Source organism: Protopterus annectens, chromosome 6.part0 (assembly GCF_019279795.1).
Source record: "Protopterus annectens isolate FY-2018-M chromosome 6.part0, PAN1.0, whole genome shotgun sequence".
Classification (NCBI taxonomy): domain Eukaryota; kingdom Metazoa; phylum Chordata; order Ceratodontiformes; family Protopteridae; genus Protopterus; species Protopterus annectens.
Genome location: NC_056737.1, coordinates 883,908,536 through 883,925,200, shown reverse-complemented (window position 1 = coordinate 883,925,200; position 16,665 = coordinate 883,908,536). Strand labels below are relative to the sequence as shown.

The window sequence follows — 16,665 nt, the reverse complement described above, 5'->3', positions numbered from 1 at the left end:
TTAACTGTGCTCTTATTAGCCATAGGTGAGCCAACAAGCTGGGGGTGAAGTAGTATGCTGTTCTACCAAATACATGTACTGGGGTCTGAACCTCTTGTTTTTATTTCTGTTCTACTAACACAATTGAAGCACTTTATGAACTTTAAATGTGGAGCCAAATTATACAAAAGTAACATCAACTTTTCTAACCATTATATAGATTTGACATTGCAGCCAATGCATAATGCAGTTTGTTAGACAAAACTTTTATGAGAACTCTTATACATGCACTTCCACAATGAGGGGTATTAGCACAAAGCAATGGTGCTCTCTGTATTGCATTTGCTTAATGTATATTGTTTCATTAAACTTAAAAGCCTCTGCCTTTATATTTATTGCTTGCCTCTGTTATGGTGCCTCATATTGAGTAATTACTGCAGACTTTCCTATAAAATGCTGTCCTGTGCTTATACTTTAGCTCCTGTCCTCATGAGAATTGTCATTGTCACATTTCATTATTTCCTTAATTATGTTCCTGTCAATCTTTTTTGACACCTGTCTTATTCTATTCATGAATGTGATGTAGACAGGTTAGGAAGATCTGAGCATCCTTGGTGGTGTCCTGCTGTCAAACCACAGTTACTGTTTGGAGTGCGGAAAACGAATAATCAATAATGACTTTGTTTTGTGCCTGTGAGCTTCTGCTCACTGCAGACAAAAATATTAAGTACTACAAGCCACATACTACAGGTACAAACATTCAGAGAAATCATACTGGCAAACAGAATAGTAACTAAAATTCTAGGAGCTTATTCAAAGCTACATTTTATTGTATGCTTTACAGTTCTTTTCATTTCTGCTTTTGGTGCCTGTTTTACAGCAATGAATTTATTGTCCTTACCACAGCTGAAGACAGACTGAATTGATGTGTTTGAAACAAGAGAATAACATATTACCTGAATTCAATTTATAAAAGGCAAGACACATTGTGCAAAACTTCATGGAGCTCAGCTTCCATAGTGGTACTATAGCATGGTGGATAAGCTAATGAGCTGCATTCCAGGGTTTGACTTCTGCAATTTCATTTGTACTGTTTTCAGCTTTGAGCAAATTATTTAGCCATACAAAAGATCATCTCTGAAACTAGTGGGGGTGAATGAACTGACTCCTGTAGAGGCCTGAACATAGGCCGCTGTCCCTAAAATGTCTTAACCATTGAACAATAATTAATAAAATAAACAGAATGGAGTAACCTGTTGTCTAATATGTGCTTTAATACTATACAGATATATATTGACAGTCATAGCCCGGGATTCATGAAGCTCGGCGCAACGCCGGCGTTAGGCTTGCGCCAACTGTGCAGCGTGTAGATGGTGCAGTAGCACCAAATGCATATTAATGAAGGCACGCTGTCACCACAGCCATGTGCATAGAAAACGAGCGCGAGTGCATAGGGCATGTTGAAGTGCCGCACAGAGGCGTGGAAATGTCAGCTGTCGACGTGCAACCTAAAATGCTTGAATATAACAATTTGCCTGCAATAGTAATCACACCTGTCAGTGTCCGTGGATACTGAAACGTATGCAAAGCATGCAAGACAGTTCTTGCGAACACAAAATTAAGAAGCAAACACAAATGCACAGTAGGGAATATCGAGTCTCCATCCCTCGAACAAATTACATGGAAACCATGTGCCCGTATTCTAACACAGTGTAGATAGTTATACCAAGTGGAAGTGAAACGCATCATATTAGCGCGCCGCCAATAGCTACGTCTAGCCCAATGGTCAGGGTTACCAGCTGTCTCACATTGTGAGGGATAGTACAAAGCTGGGCAGATGTGTCCATAACAAAACCATGATAAATGTAAATATCCAGTGACCGTATGACAGAATTATATCCCACATTGCATGTAATAGTCACATACAATAGGTATGTCCATATGTAACATACCACATGTGACAAGAAATAGAATAAGCAAGAAAATGAAACAGAAGGAGCATATAAACTGCTACAACAATAAGCTAACATGTAGGCAGAAAGGAAAAGTATTATCCGTAGTATTGACCGTGGGTATGTGTTGTCCTGTAAAATCAGATTTGTGTCCGGAATATATCCTATCCTGGACATATGAAAAGGTGGCACCCTACCAATGGTCAGAGCAGTCGGCCAAAATCTGCCCATATGCGGTCCAAGCCGTACTTGTCAGGATGTGTCACAGTTGAACGGGTATTACCCGGGTGTACCAACCATGTCATGAAAGTTAAGTATGGGCATGTACCTATGTGTGTGATGTACAGCATGTGGAAGGTGAAACATGCCAGGGTAGTCCACACAACCATACAGGTACCTGACATATGTAGTGTATGCAATGTGTTCCCTTGACCGTGTCATGGGCCATCAACCAAAGAAGTGATGGATGGAGTGTCAGGAATATGTGTATGTGGGGGATGGGTAATGGTATAATCCACAAAGGCGAGACTGTGTTGGATGTAGAATAGGTGAACTGGAGGTGTATGAGAGAGCAGCAGGTGTATCAGAAAGAAACACAAAGAACAAGTATACACATTTGCAATGCAACCTGACAGGCCATACTGTAGAACACAATCACACAAACATAGGAATATTAAAATGTGCGATACACATGTACAGAAACGTCACTGGCACATACCCACAGAATGGTCTGGATGGAACTGGCCATCCAAATGCAACACACCTGGATGCATATTTGAATACCCATCATCCCCTCCACAGCACACAACCCACCCCCCATACCTGAACGTCCACCAAATCCAGCCATACTCGGCCTACTAGCTTGGTGCAGCCATATCTACACATAGTGACCATTATTCATATGTAGTAGGCAGTGTCAACCTAGGCAGTGTCAAGATTGCAAACTATGTATCCCTTGCATGTAAAACCCTAACACATTTTCGTAAAGCCAAAAGAATGGACGGTATTGGTCTTGTTCAATTTTTGGATATTCCTCATGGGATAAGTAACCTGTGTAAATATCAGACTGGGTATCACGACACGATGTCCAGTCCTGTAGACATCTGGACACAAGTTGAATGTGCAGTAGTGGTGCACGAGACTGTTCATCCCTAGACGGTCATGCAGAACCTACTACCCAGGATCAAACACCTGCCCGTGACGCACGTCTCCCCACATGAATAATCAACAGAATATATTGTACACATTCGCATAGTGGCACTTGGAAATAGGGTGATTAAGGCACTGACGTAAACAGGGTACCTCCTGACCCACTGTGTGAGGGACAGCCACTGTTTGGGTAGGTGTGTCCTGACCAAAAATGATACAATGGCAAATGTCCTGTGATTATAAGAAATAACTATGTACCATACTTCATGTAACAGTTGCCTAAAGCAGTCATGTCTGGATATAAAATACATAATTCGTACAAGAAACAGAATAAGCAACTAAAGTGCTAAAGGAATAGGCTCTCAGCTAGGAAAATATTGAATGTTCTAAACCCTGCACTGACCGTGAGTATGTGTTGGCCTAAACAATCTGGTGTCTCCAGAATATATCCCATCCTGTACATATGAAAATGTGGCAACCCTACCAATGGTCAGAGCATTTGCACAATAACTGGCCAGCCTCTTAATCACTCACAAATCCAGTGACCTTCGGAGGAAAGGTGTTGAATGAGAATGACTAATGACAAGAATTAAGAGTAATAGACACATTTAACTGCAGAAAATAAGTAGTAATACGAAGCTGTCAACACGTTCCAAGTTAAATAGTACTAATATTGTAGAAGTGTCCGTGATTATCCCTGATTAGTCATTGCTTTGTCCCTGTCACTGTTGAAATTAGTCCCCGAGTATCACAGAGGTCCATACACATATGTACACCAACCAACTGTCACATTTGTTGACAGGACTATTGCATACCTGTAGTGAATTCATAAGTGATGTCCAAAATAATATTCATCGTATATATGAATGAATGAAATAGTCAAATGTGAAGGGAAAAACCAGTGGAAACCCCCCCCACCCTGTATCATGTAGTGGAACCACCCCCCACCCTATATTATGTAGTGCCAACCTAATAATGTGGTCAGAAGTGCCCAAACCCCTGTGTCTGTAAACACAGGTAGAATGTTAAAATCGGGACCAACTCTGTCCATGTGCTACGTCTGACATTTGAACAGGTACAGGGCAGTTCCAGTAACCAGTCGGCCAAGCCTAAACCCGGACCAGCACATAAACACCCTGACAATCAAGCACATGTATGTGTCAGGACTATAAGCATTGGAGTTCTGAATATCCTTGGAGTAAGTAAACATGCAGCACAGGTCCAGAGCAGTGGGGAATAGGGAATGTCGCAAGTGTAGTACTGTGGTTTTCCCAACAGGAGAATGGATGCCTGCTGTGTAAGTGAAGCGGTGAGGCATATGTTAAGGTAGCTATGAACCATGGATATACATATAAATGAGGCAGAACACCAATAGTGTAGTGGTTAGAGCATCCGCCTAACGTAAAGGCATTCCCGGTTCAAGTACGACTATAGCACATATCAATTTTTTGTGTAATGAATACCTCTGTGCTGTAAAGCCAACATTTAAACATGCAAAGGTGAACACGTGTTTCGCATGGGGCCATTAACTGGATTCCATCAATCAAAGTGGTACTGTCATAAGGAATAAGGCACATGTAAGCACAAAGAAGTGGCAGTAAACATATGTAACTCACAATAAGGAGATGCAAGTGCCCCTGCGTCGGTGTAAGCAGCTTTTAGCATAGCAAATGTATGTTGTTTTGTACAGATGTAACTTATATATATATATATATATATATATATATATATATATATATATATATATAGATATATAGATATAGATATATATATATATATATATATATATATATATACATATATATATATAGATAGATGTGTGTATAGATAAATATCCACAGACATAAAAGAAATATGCAATTATATATATATATATATATATATATATATATATATATATATATATATATATATATATATGAACACCGAAAGACGAAAGCATATATAAGGGTTGTGAAGGGAATCTAGAGCAACTAAGGTATTATAAAGTGCTCGCAGCATATGTCAGATAAAGCTGCACAAGAGTGAGTAGAGCACCGCTATTCACACCAGAGGCAGGGTTATACCAGTGGCCATAATATCGTTGAAGTGCTACGTCAACATTATACACAGACAGAATGTAGTTCATGTTGTGACCACCTACACTTGTAACCTGCAAATTATTCATAATCCATAACACCAGGAAAGGCACGTATTTGCAATTATAAATGGAGGGAGACCCTGTGAATACATGAGGTGGTACAAAATGTGGGTAGGGTCCCAACGTTCTGGAGAGGGCAATGTGTAAAGGTGTGTCATGGCTGCAATATCAGGTGGATAATGGCTGTTATGCATGGAAACTCAACACGGGTGGGCTGGAGATACTATGGCTATGCGATTATGGACACAGGAGTGCTAGGGTTGGTTGTGTCGGTTGCAATGGAGCAGCCCGTGTAGGTCAGCTAGTAAGTAGGTGCGATTCCCAGCTAGAGTGTTACCTGCGTAGAGACATGCGTGAATGGGCGTACCATTGTTGGAGGTTGTACGTCAGGTCTGGCATCTCGGCACGTAAAACCTATCTGCCAACCATTAGCAGACCGGAGTTCTGCTGTGGTGACCCTAAACCGGGAAAAGCATGCAGACATCAATATGTTGACGTACATTCTCTGTAACACAAGCACTCCATTTATTAACATAAATAACATAAATGTGCGCAGAAACAAATACAGTAGCAGGAATAATAGGCTGTTAAGATGAGAAATAGGTCAAATGACACTGTATCACATCACACTTATCAGCGGTACTCCAGACATGAAAAATGTGTGACATCTGTCCGCTGTATAACGTGCTGTATACTGATTACAAGTTAACTGGAGTGAAGTGTCGGTGTCATAATGACTAAGGCAATAGTATGCTGTTGAAGCAGAGATAAAACCCAATACGCATGTGTAAGTGGGTATGTCCGGGAAATGTATTGGTTAATGGACACACAGCTGTATATATATATATATATATATATATATATATATATATATATATATATATATATATATATGTATACACACATACAACAGTTATTGATATATACACATACACACAAAACAAATATATATGTCATTGTAGATATGCACATGTACATAACTAGCTTACCTTACAGCAATTACGGGTAACATATGTTCAGACCGGACATATGCTACTGGGAGGTCCAATAAACAAACATTTACCTCCCACACCACCCAGCTAGGCCGGTCAAACATACAGACAGGCAATAAAGATAAATGCACTGCTGCTGTCCAAAACACTGGCAGGAAAGTACCAGTGGGAGAGATCTCCAAGGTCTACACTTTAAACATGGATAATGGGGTCCCTTGCAGGACACCAAAAATTCACTCTACGTGTGAACCCCTGGTTATCGATGCGAGCAGGATGTAGGTGTACATGGAACAGTAGGTTGTGCAAGTGTAATAACACATGGGTGACAAAACGTACGACATGTGTCCCGAGATGGGGAGAGTGGGCAATGTGTAGGGGTGTGCTCATACCCCAGCTGCGCTCACAGTAAGTATTTGTCATGAGTGCTGTAGAGGGGTGCCAGGTAGGTGAATCATGGGTATGCAATAATCGGCTTAAGTGTGCAGGTGCTGGTTGGCAGAGATGTAGTAGGCCCGCCCAGTGGAAGTCATTAATATTCCTATGTGGGCATAGCAGACGCCTCTACCTCCCAAACCTGAAGAGCACATCTACTGGATAGTCTGTAAACCATTGGGAGAACACATAGGGACAATATCAGTGCCGTGTACCCGATTAGCATGGACGTCCATATTTATGAATCAGAATGTAACAAAGTCCAACTAAACACTTCCAGAACTAGTGATATTAGATGGACAGGTGGCAGAATACAGGTAATGACTGATGACAACATGTATGAGTCATAAACAGCATGTACCTCGACAAACGTGAATGAATACATATGCTCTGTGACTGTCAGTGTGTCTGGTTAATAGAACCAGTCATCTAAATGTGTCCCTCAGGGTGTCATGCAGTGTCCCTGATACAGTGTTCATTCTCCCCCATTGGTATGTGAGGTCTGCTAGTGACGGAAAGCGCATATTTCCCTGACCACCTTAGGTAGATGATAGCATAATAGATGTGGATTACCACCTGTTCGCCTTTGTGAGGGACACACCACTCTGGGCAGTTGTGTCCTGCAAAATGAATGTTATGGCACATGGCCTGTGAGTTCGGGAAAGGAGGTCATATATTGTGTGTAGTGGTGTCATAAAATTATTTTGTTGTATCAGAAACAGCTACATGTTATAGGAAACAGTATTAGCAACTATAATGCTACAAGAATAACCTTAACATATGCAAACCGCTGAAGTAGTCAGTTTACTACTGGCTGTGGGTATGTGTTGCCTTGCCAAATGTGATAGCTCTACATATAGGTCCTATAGGGCTGCCACCATTCCGAATGGCCAAAGTGGGACCTGCTGTGTAGAAATGTCAGACGTACCAGGGCAGAACATACCTACAGCCATGCATAGTACAGAAATATACATATTAGCACAAATCAAAGCTTAGTCTAGCAGCAGTCAAGTTGCTTATGCTACTTCACATAACATATCGACGTGGCATGTATGCAAGAACCGTTACATGCATCTATTACAGACACGTAGAATATAAGAATGTCCTCTAATCAGGACAGTTGCAATGGCTAGAGTATTGTCACATGACACATATGCCTAATGAGGGACTGTCCCATGCAAAGTGGGAAAGGTGTTACTCCTACAGTCTCCCGTCGTCCAATCTAAAAGGTGGAAATCCTACATTAGGTATGCGGTAGCATGACTCAGAAGAGAGCTGCGTTAACCAAATAACATTCACATGTCAGCATTGCAGAGTATCGGTTCCCATGTATCAGCCAGATGGGAGCAGATTGTATGAGGAACACGCATATAATATGATTATGTCACTGGAAAGGCCACCGAGTCCTTACAGTTGAACGCCTGCCGTCGCCTAATGGTAGACATACCCGATACTGTAATCATATAGTCCGATGTAATACGCATCACAAGGGATCGCACACACCCAGCATGAGTGACAAATGTAAGCACAAATGTCGGTGAATGAGCGGGTGTAAGCGTGTTTGTCTACCAGTATGCCAGTAGTGCACTGTTAATGAAATGTGGAGTCTAAACGAGTATAAGGAGCTGTAACCAGAGGTCAGCAGTGCTTAACACCGTGCAAACCCACGCACAACTGCTCCCACCTGCTGGAATGTGCCTTACCCACTCTGTATCCAAATGGCATTGTTCTGTCCACAAACAAAGAACCGTCCTTTGCACATGTTGGTAGCAATACCCTGCACACAGAGCTTATGTGAATTACCAATACACCATGGCATATGTACAGACAATAGACCACGCACATACCATACAGCACAGTCATCCAACAGTATAGCAATGTACTGGCAGATATGTCCAGACCACTGGTGTTTGCAGACCTGGCCATCCTGTGTTTCAATATGTGAGCATGCCCAGTATGACTGTTACGCATGTTGTCGACTGACATTACCATCATACCATCATGTGTTTGAGCATGCCAAGTATGGTCAACTGGATCGCATGTGTCACATGTCTAGATAGTCAGTACTGTGGTGCCGACCCCTGCATTCTACACCAACAGGTGGCATGCTGTGTCTGCAGGGTAGCTAATGGTCATGTGGCATTGACAGTTGCTACATTTCTGCACAGTGTGGGGGGACATCCAACCGCATCCACAGTCCTACACAGCACCGGGGGTGGCGCACATGACTCTCACATGTGTACGTTGGAAGGGGGGCACAGGTGACAGTTGTACACATTTGCCACTACTGTAATGGTATGCAAGGTACTCCATTTCAGTGTGCGGACCTACTTAAATTGCTGGTTGGAGGCATACCAGTGTACGTCAGATCCTAGCTTTAATTACCAGCATAGTGGTGTTGGACGTCCTAGCCTTCACAACCTCCATCCAACTGCCTGGCCTGCTGTAGTCTGTGTGTGTCTGTGGGGGTTGGGGTCATTCATTGGGCATATCCAGAGGCCATTGTATATCATTTGTCTGTATTGGTCTACACCTGTCCAGCTGTATGGAACTTGTGTGGGCTGTATGGATGTACATGATGTTCAGCCCATAACTTGCAGTGGGTTAGGACACCCTGTGTACTACTGGCTACTATTGTGACCCCGGTATGTGCTACAGATGTCATGGTGCCACTATGGACGTGTACTGTCTGCTGCCCTAACAGTCGGCCACCAAATTCTCTTGCATGCTCACATCCATACCATAGCAACGGGTAAATACACATTCTAATACATCTGCCAATTGTTAGGTCAATTGACTTACCATGGGGGTGTTCCAGACCTGAGGACGGTGCTGTAGGGCTACCTATGTCGGATGCACACAGTGCACTTCCTATACATGGCTCAGCACAGGTAGTGTCATGTTTGACATCCATTGTACTGTGTGCGAGTCAGAGAGGATGAATCCCTGGGTACCTACTGTGTCAGTGCGTATGCCTTGTGTTGCCTCTTTGCCAAGGGCAGGTCATACTGTGCACAGCCCTTTCACCTACTGGGCCCAGCTCAGGTAGTTCCTCCTCCAAGTCACACTGTGCCTGTACAGGCCTTGGATTGGTGGTGGGCCGTGTGGCCCTGCCCAATGCTGTTCCTGCTGTAACTGTTACTGCAGGATCAGATTGTGTAACATACCATAACAATTTGTGTGCATGTAGCTAGTGAATACTGCAGAGCTCCACCGGATGTGTCCAGATACCAGAACCATAACCTGAGCATCCCAAACACATGCTCAATTATATGTCTTGCCTGTGCATCTGCCTCATTATGGTGTGATTGTTCAGGTGTGTGAGCATTGCTGATGGGTGTCATCAGCCACGACTCCAGTGGTTACCCAGCATCCCCCACTAGGAGACTGTAGGGGATGTCCATATTGGCAAAGGTGTGGTACAGCTGCATCAGATGCCATATATCGGAATCGTCATAGCTTCCAGGGCAGACAGCACACACATTCAGTTTAATGCCCTGGCCATCGCATATGGCCTAGCTGTTGGAGGGTATGCCCCTGCAGTTAATGTAGGCTCTACCCCGCTCACCGGGTGGTGCTTTGATGTGTACGTGCGTGCAGGCTCTAGCACCCAGTACCCCAGGGTAGTCAGCCATTTGGTGGAAGAGATGCATATTGCTGGTCTCCAAATCCGTGTGTTGAGGACATGTACATGCTCACTAGCATGTGTTGACATGGCGTCTGTGAACTGGTGTAATACTGTGGATGCAGATGCCTGTGAGATCCCCATGATATCCCCAGTTGTGATTTGGGAGGTACCTGCGGCTAGTATACCTAGGCCAACATATACCATGGTATCCACTGTGATGGGTTTCCCTCGGCCTGTTCGATGTGTCAGGTGTGGCCAGCACAGGTCAACAAGCTGCTGTAGGAGGTCTCTGTCCACCCCATAGTACTCCACTATCCCCAGCTCATGTAGCCCCTAGTAAGTCACCCTGGGTCTGTAAAGTCTTATGTCACCCCACTAAGGGTTGTTTGGCAGCATACACATCCTCACCACCCTCAACCTCCTGCACATGTTGGTCTATGTTGCCTGCTGCAGCCCTTCTCATTTGGTTGGACTGTGTTGTGGAATGTCCCCGCATGTATACACCGGTGGTGTAGAGTGTGGAAGAAACCTGTGTCTATGCTGCTTGCTCGCATTAACGTACTGTTCAGGTGTGGGCTGGCCATGTCATCTGCTGATTGTGCTGATCATCACCTGTTTTTGCAGCCTATTCACCTTGACTACCCCACTACTGCTTTTGTCCCTCCCAATGTCACCAGGCAGGTATAGACACACCCCTAGCTTAGGCGTGCTAAGGCAGGAGCAATCCCGAGGCACAGGTCTCCAATGTATGTACAGTATGCCTGACCCCACCCCCCATGCTTTCATCTATATTCGAGCCCTGCACCCAGCTATCTACACACATATACTCCTGGGATCTGCATCACACCTTGGGGATAAACTGGATTCACTATTGTCAACCTCATCTGCATAGTATAGTCTTCTAATGCATAGTTATATGACCCATACCAAACCTCCAAATTAATAACCACTGCTTACTGTCGCTCAGATCCGTACACAACTGACTAAAGGTGCCTTACTATCACCGTATTCTATGTCCCTTGGTCTTCCCAGCAACAAAATAACCAGTGTTTACACGACTAGAACCCGGGACCCTGCACACCACAGATGATGTGCTTTACCACTACGCCATGGCAGATATACATACATCTGAGGTGATCACGTACAGATCATCCAGCACAAACATTCAGTAGTGCTAATGTCCACATACATATATGTATATATTTATGTCTATCTATCTATATCATATATATTATATATATATACATATATATATATATATATATATATATATATATATATATATATATATATATACATACAGACATATACATATACACACACATATGTAGATATTGCATTTATATCACAACAGCGGACCACATGACACCAAAGCATTAGACAAGAATGAAAAGGAAATTACATGTGCCACCTGCATTATGTGGTGTTGTTACTATCAAGGCAAGTGTGTTTCATTGCATCACATGGGTCAGACTGTATTAAGGGTAAGAGTAGGGCTGCTGACATTTACTCACCAGACCTATTGGCGAATGTATGTGTTGACAACCCAGTGTCTTGGCCGATTATGCGATCTGTGGTCACTATATAGGAAAGCAACAAAACACACTCAACACATTCTGAAGCTAGCCACCAACAGATACCAACACATAGAGTATGACTGCCAAACACACACACCTGCCATGCCTTGGAATCGAGCACCTACCTGTCTATTCTATCACACTACAGCATTACACAGTAACAGAACGCGCTACCGAGATAACTGGATCACAGCTCTCCCAGAGGCATACTTCTAGGTGGGTGACATTATCAGCAAAGGCAAGGACACCGATAGGGAGTGTACGGAGAGTGAGCTGTCTAAAAACATTACTCTGTCCCCAGGCAGCTGGAAACGCAGACACACACACATGGCAGGGCTGGGATTAGGACATAGACCTGACTACCTGACTACCTTATCACACTACAGCATTACGCAGTTACAGAACGCGCTACCGAGATTACTGAATCACAACACTCCCAGAGGCATCCTTCTAGGTAGGTGACATCATCAGCAAAGGCAGAGGCACCGATAGGGAGTGTACGGAGAGTGAGCTGTCTAAAACATTATTCTGTCCCCAGGCAGCTGGAAACACACACACGGCAGGGCTGGGATTAGAACATAGAGCTGACTACCTGACTACCTTATCACACTACAGCATTACGCAGTTACAGAACGTGCTACCGACATTACTGGATCACAACACTCCCAGAGGCATACTTCTAGGTGGGTGACATCATCAGCAAAGGCAAACATGCCGATAGGGAGTGTACGGAGAGTGAGCTGTCTAAAAACATTATTCTGTCCCCAGGCAGCTGGAAACACACACACACACACGGCAGGGCTGGGATTAGAACATAGACCTGACTACCTTATCACACTACAGCATTACGCAGTTACAGAACACGCTACCGAGATTACTGGATCGCAACACTCCCAGAGGCATACTTCTAGGTGGGTGACATCATGCAAAGGCAAAGACGCCGATAAGGAGTGTACGGAGAGTGAGCTGTCTAAAAACATTATTCTGTCCCCAGGCAGCTGGAAACACACACACACACACACACACGGCAGGGCTGGGATTAGAACATAGACCTGACTACCTTATCGCACTATAACATTACGCAGTTACAGAACGCACTACCGAGATTACTGGATCACAGCACTCCCAGAGGCATACTTCTAGGTGGGTGACATTATCAGCAAAGGCAAAGACACCAATAGAGATTGTATGGAGTGTGATCAGCCTAAAAGCATATTAGTGTCCCAAGGGAGACGGAGATGAACACATGGCAGTGGTGTGAGCAGGACAGCTGGCTATCTATGGAGCACTGTTACAACACTACATAGATATGAGATGTGCCACAGACAGTACACCTTTCAAGACAGTCAATATGACCTTCTTGGAATGCAGACATCGACATGGATGCTGGCAGTTACGGTGTACATACCTGTGAACCAGTGTGTTAAATTTAGGAATCCATCCTAAAGTGGGGTATGGCCATCTGATGCTTGGATGACCACTATCGCTATACAGGATAACAATGGTCATGCCCATACACAGGGGCACACAACTGACACAAGGTATCACTGGGCATGCTCACACACTTAGTAGCACACGTCAGTCTGGAATGCTCTATAGTAGCACACGTCAGTCTGGAATACACTATGTGTCCATCTACACAACAGCGTACTGGGCATGCTCACACACTTAGTAGCGAAGGGCTGCCTTGTATGCACACAGATTCTAAACAGGGAAGGGCACAGTGTGTCGATAGTCATCATTGTTAGCATGAATGCTGTACGACATGTCTGACACCGGTCTTCTACACAACGTCTGCTGTCCATCACCTTAGCTGTACCAATCTAAACCTGGCACACTAATACCACCCATGGTGTTGTCCTGGCAGGAGTGGGTACTTCGCACATGTAGTACTTAAAACATAGACGAAGAACCTGAGATCAGGTAAACACCCTGACACCTACAGGGCAACTGCATTGTATGTGTATGCTAAATAGTGCTAGATGTGTAGCATTCGTAATCATAGCTGCCAATCTAGATCCAGCAATGGGGAATACTGACATCTGTGCAGTGAGGAACACCTGGCATAAGGCTCAGTTGTGCACAATAGCACTACCACTGTATACCTCAGATAAAGACATGTGGGCCATAAGACCTTTACGGACCGCTCCAGGTGTTAGTGTCCCCACGTATATGAAGGCCACTCACATGTACTGACCAGTACACTCTCAAAAGCCATCACAGATGTGTCAGGTGCAGATCACAGTGGTAAATGCTGCACTGTAGTATGTAGCCCTCACACATCACCGTGTCCTTGGACCAGCAGCACACATCCATACATTAGTACAACACCATGTTACTCATGACCAGCGGACTGTACCTAGCTATACAGCAACTGTGCAGATTGCCCATGTACTGACAGGGTTCCATCATGTGTTATGCAATGCACTGATACCACTATTCATAACCAGGTCAACTGTACACATAACAGGGGCCCTGGGTCTTATACAGCTGTAACAGATAACTGTTGCTGTACACCAGGCAACACACCCATGTTTGGATGTGACATACATGTAACCACAGTGGATATGTACATGCCCCAGACACACGCACACAACATATATGTACATAGCATAGCTAATGCTGTCCTTCGTGCAGACACGTGGCTACAGAGATTACACGCATGCACATGGAAGGTAGGTCGATGGCTGTTCACTGCTAACAGTACATAAGGTAGCAATGTTGACTGAGTTAACATTCCCTCTCTACTGGTTACCCATGACAACTATCATAGCATACAACAGTCCATGTGTCATGTATGTCACACATGTTCACCAATTGCATTGCATACAAACATGGCTACATGACAGGAATGTAGGACCTATACACATGTACATGTAGTGGTGTGCATTCAGCTACTATGCATGAGCAGTAGCTGATGTTTGCAGTTTATCTGTGTCTGACTACAACGTGCAGTTGCAATGCAGTCCCATCATTGACACCTGTATATGGTGAAATACTGAAAATATGGTAAGATGTACGTCAGGTATGGATGGATGTGTGTACATAAAGTGGTGGGCCACCTTTGCAGATGGATGTTTGCTGAAGACAGCTGACAGGTGTGTCACAAGCCATCCTACCATAACATGTGCAAACAGTAAGCTATGTTTCCAGTAACTAAAGGTGAAGATATACAACCTACACAGTGGTCAGGGTGTCACTGACTGTAAAGCAGTTGACACCTGTAACACTTAAGTCCTCCCATGTGCATATAGCAGCACACTTGCTGAAGGTAGCGGCAGTACACATTGTAATGCGGGCAGTACTGCTGCATGTCTGTCAGACGTGTAAGAAGATAGCAGGTGTTTGTTTCATAGTACTGCCATGTGTGTTTGCTTGTGTGAGCATATATGCCACGTATGGTGGGGAATACATCCCAATTGTTACACACCCCTGTACACTGTTGTAGAGATCTGTACATACTGCAGTGTAGACAGCAAGACATAGGCAGGGTTGGTGTGTGTATCACACACATTAGCTTTCTGTATGCGCATGACATGTGTGGACTCCAGTGTGTGTATGTGTATGTATGGCTATCTGGTGCATGGAGTGAGGAAGTATGCTACCATTGAGAAGAGATAGGGCCCCTAACCCCTCAAGGTGATGCAATCTACTACCCTGTTGATGCCATCAGTCTTACGCATTACTGACTACCTGTACATGTTCAGTCTCTGTATCGCGTCATGTGGGTGCACAGTACTGTAATGGTGATTACCACATAGGAAGGGGTCCTCACCTCAACACTATCAAGTGTGTGTTACAGTGTTGTTGACCCCATGAGTGTGGGCGTGTTACTGTGTGTGTCTGTGTAGGTCTGTGTGTGTTCACATCCTGTAATGTGACAGTGTTTTACTGCTACACAGTGAGTCCTCATGCTATCAACTGGCCCCTACCCTTGACATCAGCTAGACTGCTGTGTAAACCCCTCGCACCATGTAGCTGTACCTGTGATATCACCTGATATGGATGTCCCGTCTCTAGCCACTATAGCCTAGTACACAGCTCACATGCTCCTGGATCAGTAGGTGTGTAGAGATCTATGGAATGTCAGCCTTTCTAACAGTGGGGTTGAGGCTACGTATAGCATGCTGGCATTGCCATCCATGCCTGTGAGTACTCCACATTTACACATGTGAAACTGGAAAGACTGGTACTTAATGGTACATGCAATTAGACCTTAAGGAGGGATGCAAGGCATCATTACCAACATGCTGTGACTGTTGTTACCAAGGCACATACTGTGAACATAAAACAATGCAGTCTAATCCTGTACTACATGCTATGTCTGATGAGTGCCAACAGCACACAACAATTGTAATATACACCTATCTCACTATTCTGTTCACCCTGTGCATCAGACCATATGAGCATGTCCCTGCACCGATGGTGTGGATGACAGGGATGCAGCACATGCATCATCATATGCACAGGGTGATAATGTTTGCCAGGGGCATAGGCTGCACCAGTCAATGACATCATGTGTGTGAGTTAGGGCCTGTGATCTATTTTGACATGTGTGGTTATTATACATGAGGGTGTTGGTGCTCTACAGATGTTACTGGTGTGTGCACACAGTTCTGCCATGTATCCAGCCTACACAGGGGTATTATTGACAGCTCCAGATTGTACAGACCAGGATGTACAGCTCACTGTGTCCGGCCACGGCCACGTGACCTGTGCCTGACAGGGGTTGCACAGGCACTACCAGACAGAGGTACAGAATGGGTACTGTCCGATGACACATGTCCACAGGAACCGTGTCCCAACTGGGACCATC

At 44.3% G+C, this 16,665-nt stretch overlaps 1 protein-coding gene across 1 annotated transcript in view; it reads left to right on the top strand.

The window, feature by feature from the left end:
* RHOJ (ras homolog family member J) overlaps positions 1-16,665 on the top strand; it is a 743,814-nt gene that overhangs the window by 578,867 nt on the left and 148,282 nt on the right. The window lies entirely within an intron of this gene.